Genomic DNA, 13616 nt, shown 5'->3' with positions numbered 1-13616 from the left:
TACCAATATGATAATCCTTGCCAACAAAATCCCTAGTTCCTTTCCAATCTTCTTACAAAAGAAAGAATAAAGCAATGGAAAATTTATAAGGTGTGAAACAAGTTTCCTCTTTATGCAAAATGTATGTAATAATTCCCTTGATTTAGATCATTGTCCTTCTCTCCAATTGGTGCTCAAGGATTGTGTCCTTGTATGTTGTTGTGATCTACTAAAGCTCTATGTAAACTTTAGTTTCTTTTGAAATTGGAAGGGAGCTTCCTAGATCAATGGTTGGATTTTGATCTGAAAATGGAATGTACTTGTTTAAGGGTGCAAGGTATCCATTTCCAATAATTTCAACTGTGAGCTAGACACTCCAAATGACCTCTAAAAATGTATAAACTTCTTATTTCCTATACAAAGATAGACTGTAGGGGCATTCACCAGACATGTCACCTCTAAAAAGAGGATGAGTTCCAGAGGCTACCTGGCCCTCTACAGGCTCTGCCTAAATAAATAACAAAGTAATCACTTATTCAGCTACAGAAAGTTACTTGTCTTATTCCGCAAGGCCTTAACCTTCAAGTAGGTGTATGTGGAAGTCCTTACTTGTTTGAAAGGAAAGCTATCTTTCATCGCTATGAAAACAAATATCATCTATTCAAAGATGGCAAGGAGTTCATTGTTAGAGCTCATCGCAAGAAGACAAAGGTATAAATCTAATTTCAATCATATTTCCTTTGATCATGTAAAGCATGGAAAATTTCCACACAGGCATTGGAAAAGAATTGCATGTTCTTTTTGTGGTTTGTTTAACCATAGTGTTTCTAGATGTTGGAAAAGAATGGCAACATACAGGAAACTTTTGAAGGAAAGGAGGCAAGAAGCCAAAGTTCCATTGAACAATGCAAATCATGCTGTCAAGAAGATGAACATGTGTTGCACTTATTGCCATAAGCGTGGACATACTGTTGAAAGGTGTTGGACTCTGAATCCAACAATGCTTCCCCAAAAGTTGAAGAAACTGGAGAAAGAGTATGGCAAGAATGGGAAGGAAGTTTCCATCATTGATATGTGTCAGGATGATACACATGTTGATATTGATGTGCAGCCATTGAATGTGGAACGAAGGTCATTCCTGAAGTTTTCTAGCCTTCTGAATCCATTTCTACAGCTCGTTTTTCCTTCTAAGACATTCTTCTCACTGTTTAGCTTCAGGGAAGCTTTCAGGGCCACTAGGGCCAAATCAGTTTGGGAGCTGCATTGGGATTTGAGACAGCCATTTGAGATACAAACTGATGCTAGTGATTATGCTATGGGTGCAGTTCTTCTACAGCATGGTAAGCCTATTGCTTTTCATTCTGAAACTTTTAATGGTGCTGTTGTAAATTATCCTACATATGATAAGGAGTTGTATGCATTGGTACAAAGCGTCAAAAAGTGGAAACACTACTTGATGGGCAAAGAAACTGTTATACATACTGACACTTCAGATGGATGGGCTTCTTGCAACAGTTCCATTTGGTAATAAGGTATAAGAAAGGTACTTTGAATAAGGTTGTTGATATGCTTTCAAGGCCTATTATTGGTGCTGTTACTTTACTTAAGAATGATTCCATTGTACATGATAGTTACATAGAACAATATGCATCTGATGATTACTTTAAAGATGTGTATGCTAACTTGAGTAAAGGAAATCATGTAGAGGAAAATGACTATCACATGCATAACAATTTGTTGTTTCATTTGGGAGGCAACTCTTCTTCTGGAGCGAAGGTGCCATGGATGGGCATCGTGACAGCTGGCAAGCGCACATGTTCAGGGGAATATTTTAGCTCATATATCAAAAAGTTTCATTGCTGGTTTCTGCAAACTTTCAGTTTGTCTGGCGAACAAGCTTGGTCAGGATTCGACGAGTACTTGGTTTATGCAGCAACATTCGCCATGACGACAGTTGATAAGGCAGGACATTTTGGCATCAGTATGCTCTTTTGGCTGAATGGAAGAGGATATTTCTGTTCCTCAAGTGCTGTACAGTTCAGTTTAGAGATACAGTGAGCTTTTGGGGACCAAAAGCCTTCTCATTTGGGAGGTGTGATCAGGTGCTCATGTCCTAAGTGTTGGAAAATTCTCAAAATTTAAAGTACTTAGAACTGGTTCAAAGTTAAATGACTGGAAAGTTCTCATCTTCCCGATTCCGGCTCTGCAAACGGTTCGAAAAACGGTCGCCGTATGAGGAAGTTATGGCAAAAAGAAGAATTTGTCCATAACATTAGAAATTTTAATTTTTCAAAAAAAATTTAAAAAAGGAATATTCTGCCTAGCACGAAATCCGAGGCAACCACCAAACATTAAATGTAACTGCAGTTAAGTTGGCGGAATTTTGGCAGGAGCGCCAAATTTGGCGGACCCGCCATAATTGGCGGAGCTAACTGGAGTTAACTAAAGTTAGCTGGAGTTTTTCTAGGGGCAAACTGGAGAAACTTTAAATGGCCATAACTTTGGCTAGGAAAGTCAGTTTTGGACGAATTGTTTTTTGATTTTGGGTATTTTCGACCTTTTGAAGCCATTGGTGCAGGTCTTACAGCCATCTGAGGTCATTTGCAGAGGTTTTGGAGCCGTGAAAGTTCTAGGAGCCACTAGGGCCCAGTTTTGTGAAGACTGTATAGGGTTGCAGGTATCCATTGGAGGTGATCCAATAGTCAATCCTGAAGGATTCAAGTGTTCTGAATCCATTTTTTCCATCTATTTCACCTGTAGATGCTTCTATTCAGCTGTATTTTCAATTTGAGCATTTAATAAAAACAAGGACAAGCCCGGTTGGGAGCTTTGGACCCAACAGACGTAGCCCTGGAGGGGGTGAACTGCTTTATCAACTTATTTTGCATTTGTGGTTGATTTATTTTGCAGATCAAATTCATTTTAATGTGTTAAACAGAAAAAGGAAATAACTCTGCTATGCTTAAATGGGTCATGAACAGCGGAAAATTTCATGTGTTTTCTTTCTGCAAGACATGGAAATCTTTTAAACATGTTTAATTCTGAATTGAATACCTTGCAAACAAATTTCAAGTAGTTTCAAATTCAAATCAGATTTAGATTTCTTTCTTTATCCAAATATTAACAAAAAAAAATGATCTATGCGTTATGGACCTAAAAGTGAAGAGGATTCTTAGCTCTTAAACTATGCATTGTCCATGTTGGGACATGCAATAATGAATGGAATCATTGAAATGTTTGGATTAATGAAAATCAAGGTCAATTAATAATGCTCAATTGCAACAAATCCATGTATAAGCCTCCTTGTGACAATTTACATGTACTTCCCAAATGGAAAATGTTATACCAACTCTATTTTTAAACCCCTTCATGACCATTTAGACATACCTTCTGTGGCAATGGTGAATGGAAAATCCTATAAGACTAATGTTTCACTTTCTTGTTGAACAATTTCTCGATTTTAGCATCAACATTGTTACTTGGTGGATATTCTTCTCAGAGTTCCATGTGAATGTGAACGTGAACCTCACATCAATTACACTAAATAATTTCTTAGTTTCAACGTAAATGATGTTTACTTTGTAGGTAATCTAAAAAGATAAAACTAATAAGAGTTCATCAACTTTATACTAAACTCATTTGGAAAATATTATTAGTTCAGTATAAATTTATTTGGAAAATATTATTAACTCAATTCTAAAATTATATAAATTTAAATTAAAATAAATACTTTTATATGAATTATTGAATCTCCATTTACATATGTTTTTGAATTTTTTATAAATATATATTCTCAATTCATTTAACATCGATAATAATTTTCTATGCAATATAATAAATCCAATCAAATAAGTAAATGTTGATAAAATTAGTGAAACAGTTGAACAAGGATTGCCCTAATTAACCCAAATAGGGCCACCTTAACAGAAAGTCAACTAGAGTGAGTGACAGAGAAGGCACACTCAACATACCTCATTGCTTACCGCATTTGATTTCCTTTATTTACTAGAATCACATAGTCATGCAGGAGAGCTAAACAATTAACAACAATCTCACTACATAATTTACACTCCTCTTATAAATATGTACATAGCGTTGATGTAATATTGGAATTTTGGTAATTGAAACTTTATCTTAACTTACATATGGATTAAAAAAAAAAAAAATCATTATTATTATTACGAAACACCATCACATTTATCATACTTATTAGTCCCTGCTTCCGCCATAGTAGGGACTATAGCGTTCGATACGGCGTTGACTCACTCTTAATTTCCGCGTTAACCGTCAATTTGTACGGGTTAATTATTGTTTATCCAAATTTTATGCTGGCTTACACTAGGCACTTTCTCTGCAAGAAAATTTTAAACAAAGTTTTCAGTTTACCCTCTTATTTCCCACATCACTTGGCCCGATGTTATTTTAGTGCGCGCAACTTAATTTATCCTAAGTTTTCTTGCATCACTTGGCCCGATGTTATTTTAGTGTGTGCAACTTAATTTATCCTAAGTTTTCTCAAAACAAAGTCATTCTGGTGCCTATTCTCCATGCCTTGCATGCAGTGCCCTGCATGCTGCAAGTGCCAGATGTTTGATGTCTGTGCAGAGGCATCCACGTTTGTCCAGAAATCCTTCCTCTGGAGGAGAGGAGCAAGGGAGAGAGTGAGTTTCAGTTTCGAGCTAGTTTGAGGAGCAGAGCAGAGAGTGTCCTACCGGGATGAAAATTCATTGAAATGATCTCAGAACCGAAGAGGGCACTTGTTTGTCCAACCACTTGAGGCAATCTGCTTCATATTCAACGGGCGAGGATGATATGAGCGGCCCGACTGGATAAATTTGGGGCATTCGCCTAGCATCGGTGGGATCAACCTTTCCATCCCTCAGTGCTTTGATCTGTTCGCCCTCCAGTTCCTCGAAGGTGTTTATCAAAATCCCTGTGGCTTCCGGCAGGCGCGAGGAATGCTTCACGAACTAGTGAAAGGCCAGTTGCATAGCTTCTCGCAACCTGAAGCAGTTTATGAGGGCCGAGGCCTCTGGAGCACTGTAGAGGGTCCCGAAAGCTTCCCTGTGAGGTAGGCAAGATCCTCTGTGAATCCTGCATCATCCGCATTGATTTAGCATATTTCAAAATAAACAATAAATTCAATTACTGATGTAAAATGTGAAAGATATCTCATATTTCAGAATGAAAAACAAATTCAGTTACTAAAGCAGTAAGCTGCGGTCAGTTCTATTCGCTTCAGAGCCGGGAAAGACAAGATAAGAACAAGAAAAGAGCCGAGTCGAGCCAGTTGCATTGCTTCCCGCAGAGCCAAGCTGAGCCAGTTGCATAGCTTCCCCCAACCTGAAGCAGTTTATGAGGGCCGGACCAGCTTCTAATGCACTGTGAATTTCTCTGGTTAATCTCTACATGGAGGTAGAATTCTAAAATTTATTTGAGCAAGCTCAAGGAAGTCTAAGGGTTTTGCCCAATTCTGAATCAACCCAGATACTTGAAAAACAAAATCAAAGTTCCAGATCATTCAAGAAGATTCAGGGGAGTTTGTTACATAATTAGACCATATTAGTAGTTTGAGCGTGTAAACACAGTTGCAGCACTTAATCCCTCTTACCACTAAATTGATAAACAGAAAAGCCAAATTTATGGGCTTGCATGCTACAACATAGATGGTTTGGCCAAATAGTTAACTATAAATACAAAACCACTTATCAATAGCAGAAGCCATGACCTGGAGACAAGGATTTCTTAGCATGTCGATAATGAAATGAACAAAACAGTCATTTGCCTTGATTTAAAGAGGAAATAATTTACAGAATATGCACTTACTAGTAATCGTGCCAGCCCACCAAAGTGGCTCATATAAGTATATATAGCCGCCTACTCCTGCAGGACATTTCCATGTGCAATTGGAGCCATAATTGAGGTTAGAAACAGAACACTTAAACCACTTCTTTACTATATGCCTAATAATTTTGAATGCTTGAATGTCCATGAACTTAATATTTCTTCAAATTGGTACCCAATGTTTCCGCAACAATGTGACATCATCGTTGAGGTTAGGGTATATGGCTCTTATCTTTAGTTTCCTCACTAAAACCTGGTAGTAATGGATCTTATTTTTAGTTTCCTCACTAAAACCTGCTAGTACAGGAACCAACAATGGAGGAAGAGAAGCCTTGCACAGGAACCAATAGCAGAGCAAGAGAAGCCTTGCACAGGAAGGCATTGATGACTTTGCCTATGATGCATTTAGTGACAATGGACTCTTATGCCATCAGCAGCGACGAGGTTGGTTATGCATCCAAAGTGAGTTCTTGCCAATTCAAGTAGGTTGTGTTAGAGCCTAGATTTACCTCAGGCTGAAAAGGTAGGATCCAGGACCAACATCAAACCACACTCAGCCTTGTAGCTAGCCCTACGAGAACAGGAGAGGGCTCTCTCCGGGTCAATCTCAGCAAATGATGATCTATGGGGCTTGAGATGACTGAAATATCTTCTAATGTTAGGCTAAGTATGAAGTGCAAGGATTTGATTTGATTTTCTAGGGATTTTGTTGGAATCAAAGGAAAGGAAAATTTGGGTCCAGGGATGAAGGCCAGTTTTGCAGAGTTCTGATTGGGGCATGAAATGCAATCATTTTGATGCTTTGATTTGTAAATATGGAGGTTTCAGACTGGTGGGAAGCTGAAGAGGGAAAGAGGGTATCAAGAATCCTCTTCAAACTGAAGAAAACATTGAAAATTAAACAAAACTGAAAGGCAGAGCACAATAATCTAATGAATTCTACCTTTGTCACTCATTTGTTTAATTTCAGAAGCAAAATAGAAAGGAAATGGTACACACAAATATCAGTGAACTTACAAATTACATAGAGAAAAACACCATCAAAACACAGAGCCACAGGGATCCCAAAAAGTGCTGCAAACCCTGGTCTTTCCTTTGCCAAAAATGCAGAAATCAAATGTACAATGGAGTGCCAAGCAATCCCAAGTGTCCAACCCTGAAAATGACTGAGAAATTACATGATATAGACAAGCCTAACTCCTTCCCATGCCTCTAGGGGTCGAGCTCATCATTCTAGGAGCTGTTTCAACCATATCTAAACAAGGAACTGAAAAATAGGCAATGAAACAACTTGCCTCTATATAAAAGGAAACAGATTCATTCACTATCGTTTTAGTGAATGAATCTACATGGATGAGTAAAAATATGCCAAAATTACATCAAAGTCATGAATTTACATCGAGATAAATCAAGAGTTACATAAAAAAGTGAAACTAGTCAAAACTGGGCAAAATTCTGAGCTGCTGAGTGAAAAATAGGCCAAATTTCCCTATCCGCTGCGCCTGAAACCTGTATGTGTAGCACAAATTTGAGGCTGATTTTGAAGGTCTTCCCGAACTCCAAATTGAGCTAAAGATAGCTCGTTGGAAAGCCCTACCCGTCTACTTTCCAACCCAAGTGGAATTTTTGGATTTGGTGTCCATTTGCCCCTCCAAAAATCCAATCTCCCAACACTACTTCCTATGGGTGCAAAAGGTGGCAGAGAGGTCATTTTTTGTGTGTTTTTGACCCTTTAGGCAACCCAGAACTTGATGAAATCCTTAGGTAATTCATGAGAATGCATAAAGTTTCATAAAAAATCTAGAAATGCAAAGTTTTCCTTCAGAGGATCTCCCAACTATAAGCACGCGCCAAGTGGCACTATGCATTGGGCAGGAAAATCTGTTTTGAAGCCAAAAAATTCAAAAGTGACAACATTTTCTCCAAATTTGCTGAAATTTGGACTGAGGGTCCATCATCAAGTATCATGCTCAGCCAAAGAAGCTTCGGCCAAGATTTGGAGCCTATCATGCCTTTTGCGTCGTTTTAGTGCCCTCCTTAGTCTTGCCTTCAGGATTTTGATCCTTGCTTTGAAAACATGAGTTCGTGCCCAATAATGAATTTTCATGTGCCTAAGCATGTCCTTGACTTTGTTTGCCTTCGCCAATAGCTTCTCAAGATGAATATTTCGTGCCCAATAATGAATTTTCATGTGCCTAAGCATGTCCTTGTCTTTGTTTGCCTTCGCCAACAGCTTCTCAAGATGAATATTGACCCTCTCAAGCCAAATCTCTCGATTAGCCTCTATCTCCTGCTCCAATGAAGTGAACTTTATCCTCCTCCTTTGGGCAGCTTGGCGGTTTTGCCAAATTTTTTGTAACTCCATGATTGTATGCTGATCCTCCAGTTTTTTGTTCCGCTGCTCCAAATAGTTTATGACCCATTGAGCTCTCTACAACTTGTTGGTCAATGCATCTATCTTGGCTTTCTGCTGCCGAATGACCTCCCTCATATTTGAGCTAGGAGAGCTCACATCATCATCGATGAGTATGAAATCAGTGTCTAAGCCTCCTGAAGGGCCTTCATCCTGCATAGGCTTCTTGCCTTTGTCGTGTACCTGTACTTGTGTTGTTGATGATGGCAATGAGACCCCTTCCACCCTAGGTGGAGATAGTACTCGTCGGGCTGCTGCAAACAATCCTCTCATGCCTCTCTAATAGGTGACATATGTCGACACACTAGTAGTCTCTGCCTCCGGACCTCCATACTGATGTGAAGGTTCACCCACATCATGGACAACCTCCTGATGAGCCGCTGAAGCTGTGAATAACTCACGGGAAATGAAGTCTTCCCATGTGATATTCTGCAAGCCAATCTGATGTACAACAATGATCTTGATGAGCGCATAATGGTAAATGTTATTGTACTGCTGTTCAGGAGTCTTCTTTTGTACAAGAGTAGTCATCCTCTTGATGTTTCAGCACATGAAATATGGAATGCTCATCATCTTCACTCTCGTGAAATGCATCAATAATCTGATATGGTATGCATAGAGGCGTGAGAAGTGGCCCTCACAACTGAAGTATCTGATAATGAGTCTCATCAACAATGCATAGGATTCTTTCAAAAACCGGAATGGGAACACCCTCCTGAGCTGTTTCACATAGTTGGGCCTGATGTATGGTTCATAATGTACTTTTTCTACCTGTTGTATTTTGTTCCACTCCTCACCTACATTCGGTATTCATGTTGCTTGAGAAATGGTCTCTGGTGTCAAGGTGAAATTTACACAAGCAAGAGTTACCTGACCCTTAAGCAAATGTAAAACAAACAACCGAGCCAACTCGTGATGATGTTGAATCTGAGCAATCATTTCACAATACTGAAAGCATGACTGCTGTTGGAAACAAGCCATGGCAAGTGGGCAAGCCTGCAATTCAGTCAATGAGGTGGGCTCTTCTCTGACATGTCTGCCACCCTTACGAGGCCTCCTCGGTGCATGAAGTTCTGTGGTAGAATCACTGTCTTGTTCATATGATGATTCAGTTTCTGTCATGGTGTTACAAGTCTATGCCAAGTGAATATTTGACTTGTTGAAAATGAGAATTTGGTGCTTTGTTTCTAATTGCCAAATGTGTGCCAAATAGGAAGGGACTCTGGGAAATATGGGCAGTGGGTGTATGTAATTACAGTCACATGTAATAATAGTCACTTGACTGTATTTAGGAATCTGGGGTTTGATATGGAAAAGTGAAATTGTAGGGTTTAGGGATAGGGACAAGTGGGGAATGAGTGACTTGGGATCATAAGGGAATAGGGGATTGGAAATGATAATATGATTACAGTGATAGGAAAGGGAAACAGGGGATAGATTATTTTGGCACCAAAGTTAAATTTCAAAACTCAAATTCAAACCCTAAGAGCAGTTTTCATAAGAGGATAGGGTTTGAATTTCAACATTTAAATTCTCCAAGTCAAACTTCAAAACCACACCAAACACTATTCAATAGCAATTGCAAGGTCAATCGAACTTACTCGGGGCAAATGGGAGCGAAGGCAATGACAAAACTGGTTGTTGGCTCTGTGCATCGCGCGCATAACCCAGTGCGTTGTGACATGTATGTGCGCCACGCATGTTGTAATTAACTCGGTGATGTGCGGCTCTATGCGCCGCGACCTCCCAGTGCGTCGTGACCACCTCCTAACGCGCCGCGCAACACTCCAATACATAGTCCCAGCCTCAAACATAAATTTTCGCTCCTCCACGACTTTCCTTTGGATATTTGACAACTTCTTGTGTGAAAATGACATTTGAATGGTGAAAATCTCTTATATAGTCATGGATTTGATTTTTGTTTTGCAACAACCCACTTTCTTATGTTTTGAATTTGGCACTTTTCACTTTTAATACAAACTTTGTTTTTTTTTTTGTTTCCATTTTGACTTTTTGACTTGAATGATGAAAATTTGTCAATTTTTTGCAGGGATGGTTGACATTGGATTTCAAAAAAGGATGACCAGTGTTGCGCCTGAAATACTCCATGACTGAAAAACTTTAAAAATTGCATATTTATTACAAATAATAAATTTGACAATTTCTTCTTCAAAACAAAGTTTTGAAGAAGAATCATTTTCAAGCATTATTAATAATGAAAATTTTGGAATGGAAACTTATTAGGAACATCCTCATGTGTCTGTTGGCATTATTAGACACTTTGAAGACAAAATTTGCAAAACCCTAGACCTAATGACTGAAATGACTCTTGGCTAACCCAAAGACCATCCATAATGACTGTAAAATTGACTTTGATGAACTTTGATGATCAGACACAAACCAGCAGGTACATGACATGAGGGAAGTATGGAGACAAGGCCCTTCCATCAGAAGATTGATGCTCCTAATGGAATGTAGATGATCGAGCTGAATGAGACACCAAAAATGAAATGCAACAAAAGAGGTTTTGATCTTTGACGGAGGGCTGAACAGACCGACTCTAATAGGTTGATAACTTCATTGTTCATATATATATGGATATCTTTATTGAATGCAAGAGAAAACCAATGTAGCTGATAGGGATTTAGGGATTTCAATGTATCTAAGTCTAATAAAATTATTAGTATATTAATCAGATATCTATTATTTTCTACAGAAACGAAAATCTCATTTACAACCATTATTCAGAAATGGGAATAGCTTCAACATGTTCACAGCCACTGCCCTGTCTTGCATCGCTACAAGGTAGTCGATTCCTTTGTCTCTCCTGCTCCAGCCTTTTCACAAACCCAGATCTAGCCACAGCCGCTCCAACCACAGGTGCTCTAGCCTTTTTCACAGACCCAAACCATAGGTGCTCCAGCCTTTTCACAGACCCAGATATAGCCACAACTACTACATTGATGAAATTAGGATTGTCTGCTTATTTTTTGGTTTGGTTTCAAGAATTAAAATATATTACTAGTTTCAGGCTATGCATATGGCACCTTGCATGGCAAAATGGGGCCATGTAGAATTTTAGACAAACTCAAATAAAAAACGAGGGAGTGTCACTTCTTGTTGATGTGCCAGAGATTTGTTGATGTGCCTGAGACGTGCACCAGTCTTTTTCCAGTACAAAATCAATCCAGGCCCAAAATCTATATGATGCACTCCATGGGAATGAACGACTGGCCTGGGTTAGATTCTTGGCTAAGTGGGGGTGGGGCATGTGGGCTACATGCAAGCCTTGCGTGCCTATCCTACAGTTGGATCTACAAAGGTACATGAATCTCGTGACTCGTGGCATTCAGGATGGTGGCCTCTGAAGAGCTTTATGTGGATTACTCTCATGGTGGGCCCACTTTTTCTTCCATCGGCTTTCATTCAATTCTATGGTGAGTTTACTCAAGTCCCTGCAGGCTTTTTCCATACTATAATTCTAAGGATCATTTTTTAGTCTGTCACCGCTTATATTAGACAGATTTCATGAACTCGTGGTAAATTGCAATTAGACACTAGAATTGTGAAAACATGGATTCTTAAAGGAGCATATCATTAAATTTGTCTCTTTGCAACTATTGATGCAGGTGAAATTGCCAGATTTGGTGCTGGGTATGTTTCATCTCTTGATTTTTTAGGTACAAAATTTCTTCTGAGAGCACAAATAATCTACTGGGAAAAGCTTAAATCTGGAACATTAATTTTACACAGTGGTAGAAAACGATTGGATGAAAATTCCACTGGGATGTTGCAAGCGTCAACCAATGCTTTACTAATTCAGATATTCTAACATATCTCTATACAACCATCATTGGCATCATGAAATTTAATAGAAAATGTGTTTCTAATTTTAAGCTAAATACTTAGATTAGGTAACCTTGTTCTTGTCTTCAAAAAGAGATATGGTAGAAGCTATGTTATTTTGCCCACGGTAAACTCAGGTCACCTTGTTTATATTCTGGCGATATATTTCTGATCAATTGTCACCTCCTTTCCGATTGCTATCCAGAATGGAGGAACTCGGTTTCCACATAACACACATATATGGCCTCACTGAAACCTACGGTCCCATAACCTCATGTGTTTGGAAGCCTGAATGGGGTAAGCTTCCATCAGAGGATCAATTCAAGCTGAAGACCCGGCAAGGGGTTCCTCACTTGGGGGTTTCTAAACAAGATGTCAAGAATCCCAGCACAATGGAAAGTGTTCTTCATGACCGTACTACAATTGGTGAAGTCATGATCAAGGGCAGCACAGTCATGAACGGATACTTCAAAAATGCTGAAGCTACAGCCAAAGCATTTGAAAATGGATGGTTTCACACTGGTGATTTAGGGGTCATTCATTCTGACGACTACCTTGAGCTCAAGCATAGATCAAATGACATTATAATCTCAGGAGACGAGAATATTTGCAGCATCGAAGTTGAAACTGTTATTTATGCTCATTAAAAATGAAATATCATGATTAAAAAACCTGGTCAGATGTAACATATATATGCAGGTGAAGATGATGTTTTTACACTGTGTTTAACTTGATGCCATTTATGTCTCCTTTCCTTACGTGTAGAGCCCAAGCATTGGTTGTTCAACAAACGCTTCACGAATATTGCAAAAACCCTGGCAGGGACTACCGCTACGACAGTGGCTCCCTTGTTAGCAAATAAGATTTAAGAGTTCCTTAAAATATTACTTTAAAAATAGTTCTTCCTTTTACTTTTATCCAACAAACAATGCACATTTTTTAAGGGGAAAAAGACCTAACCACTTTTATAACACTTCTTAAATCATTAGTCAAAATTCAACATTTTGACGATACAATTTTCAATAGTTAAAATTCAAATCCTTTATTGATTTAGATATGAGGGTGAAGTCCAACTCAGGGATGATTTTAGATAAAAGGGTGAACTTTTTTCTTTTTTTCTTTTTTGTAAATATGGTCAAGAAATTTATTGATTGTTGAAAGTATTATTTAAGATATTCCAACGAAAGTTTTTCTAAAACTTCAACATAACTAAAGACAAAGGATGTCCTCATGTTGAGTCTATAAAGTCACACAGAGTAGGAAAACCTTTAGCAAAATTGATCAAATGTGACAGTATCAAGACAACAATTTGAGATAGGACACCCTTGGCTAATTGTTGCAAAAAAGACTAAACATACAACTTATCAATAGTAACATTGTTTATGTAGCTAGCAGCTATAGACTTAACAAATTGATGAGGATGAACCTGAAACTATAAAACAAGCAAAGACCATATAGTATAGTAAAATGTAAGCATAAACTGAGCCTGCGTATTCCTTCCACTGTCAAGACTGAGATGGCTTGTTTGAAGACC

General features: G+C 38.5%; 1 pseudogene; it reads left to right on the top strand.

Annotated features, from left to right (window-relative positions):
- The first annotated feature begins 12288 nt into the window (after positions 1-12288).
- Positions 12289-12729, top strand: LOC149214967 (putative CoA ligase CCL13 pseudogene; annotated as a pseudogene).
- Positions 12730-13616: the final 887 nt, after the last annotated feature.

Source organism: Pinus tabuliformis, chromosome 1_1 (genome assembly GCF_031772625.1).
Source record: "Pinus tabuliformis cultivar Carrire ecotype Pingquan chromosome 1_1, CPIR1, whole genome shotgun sequence".
In the NCBI taxonomy this organism is placed as follows: Eukaryota; Viridiplantae; Streptophyta; class Pinopsida; order Pinales; family Pinaceae; genus Pinus; species Pinus tabuliformis.
This window is presented reverse-complemented; position numbering and strand designations above follow the sequence as displayed.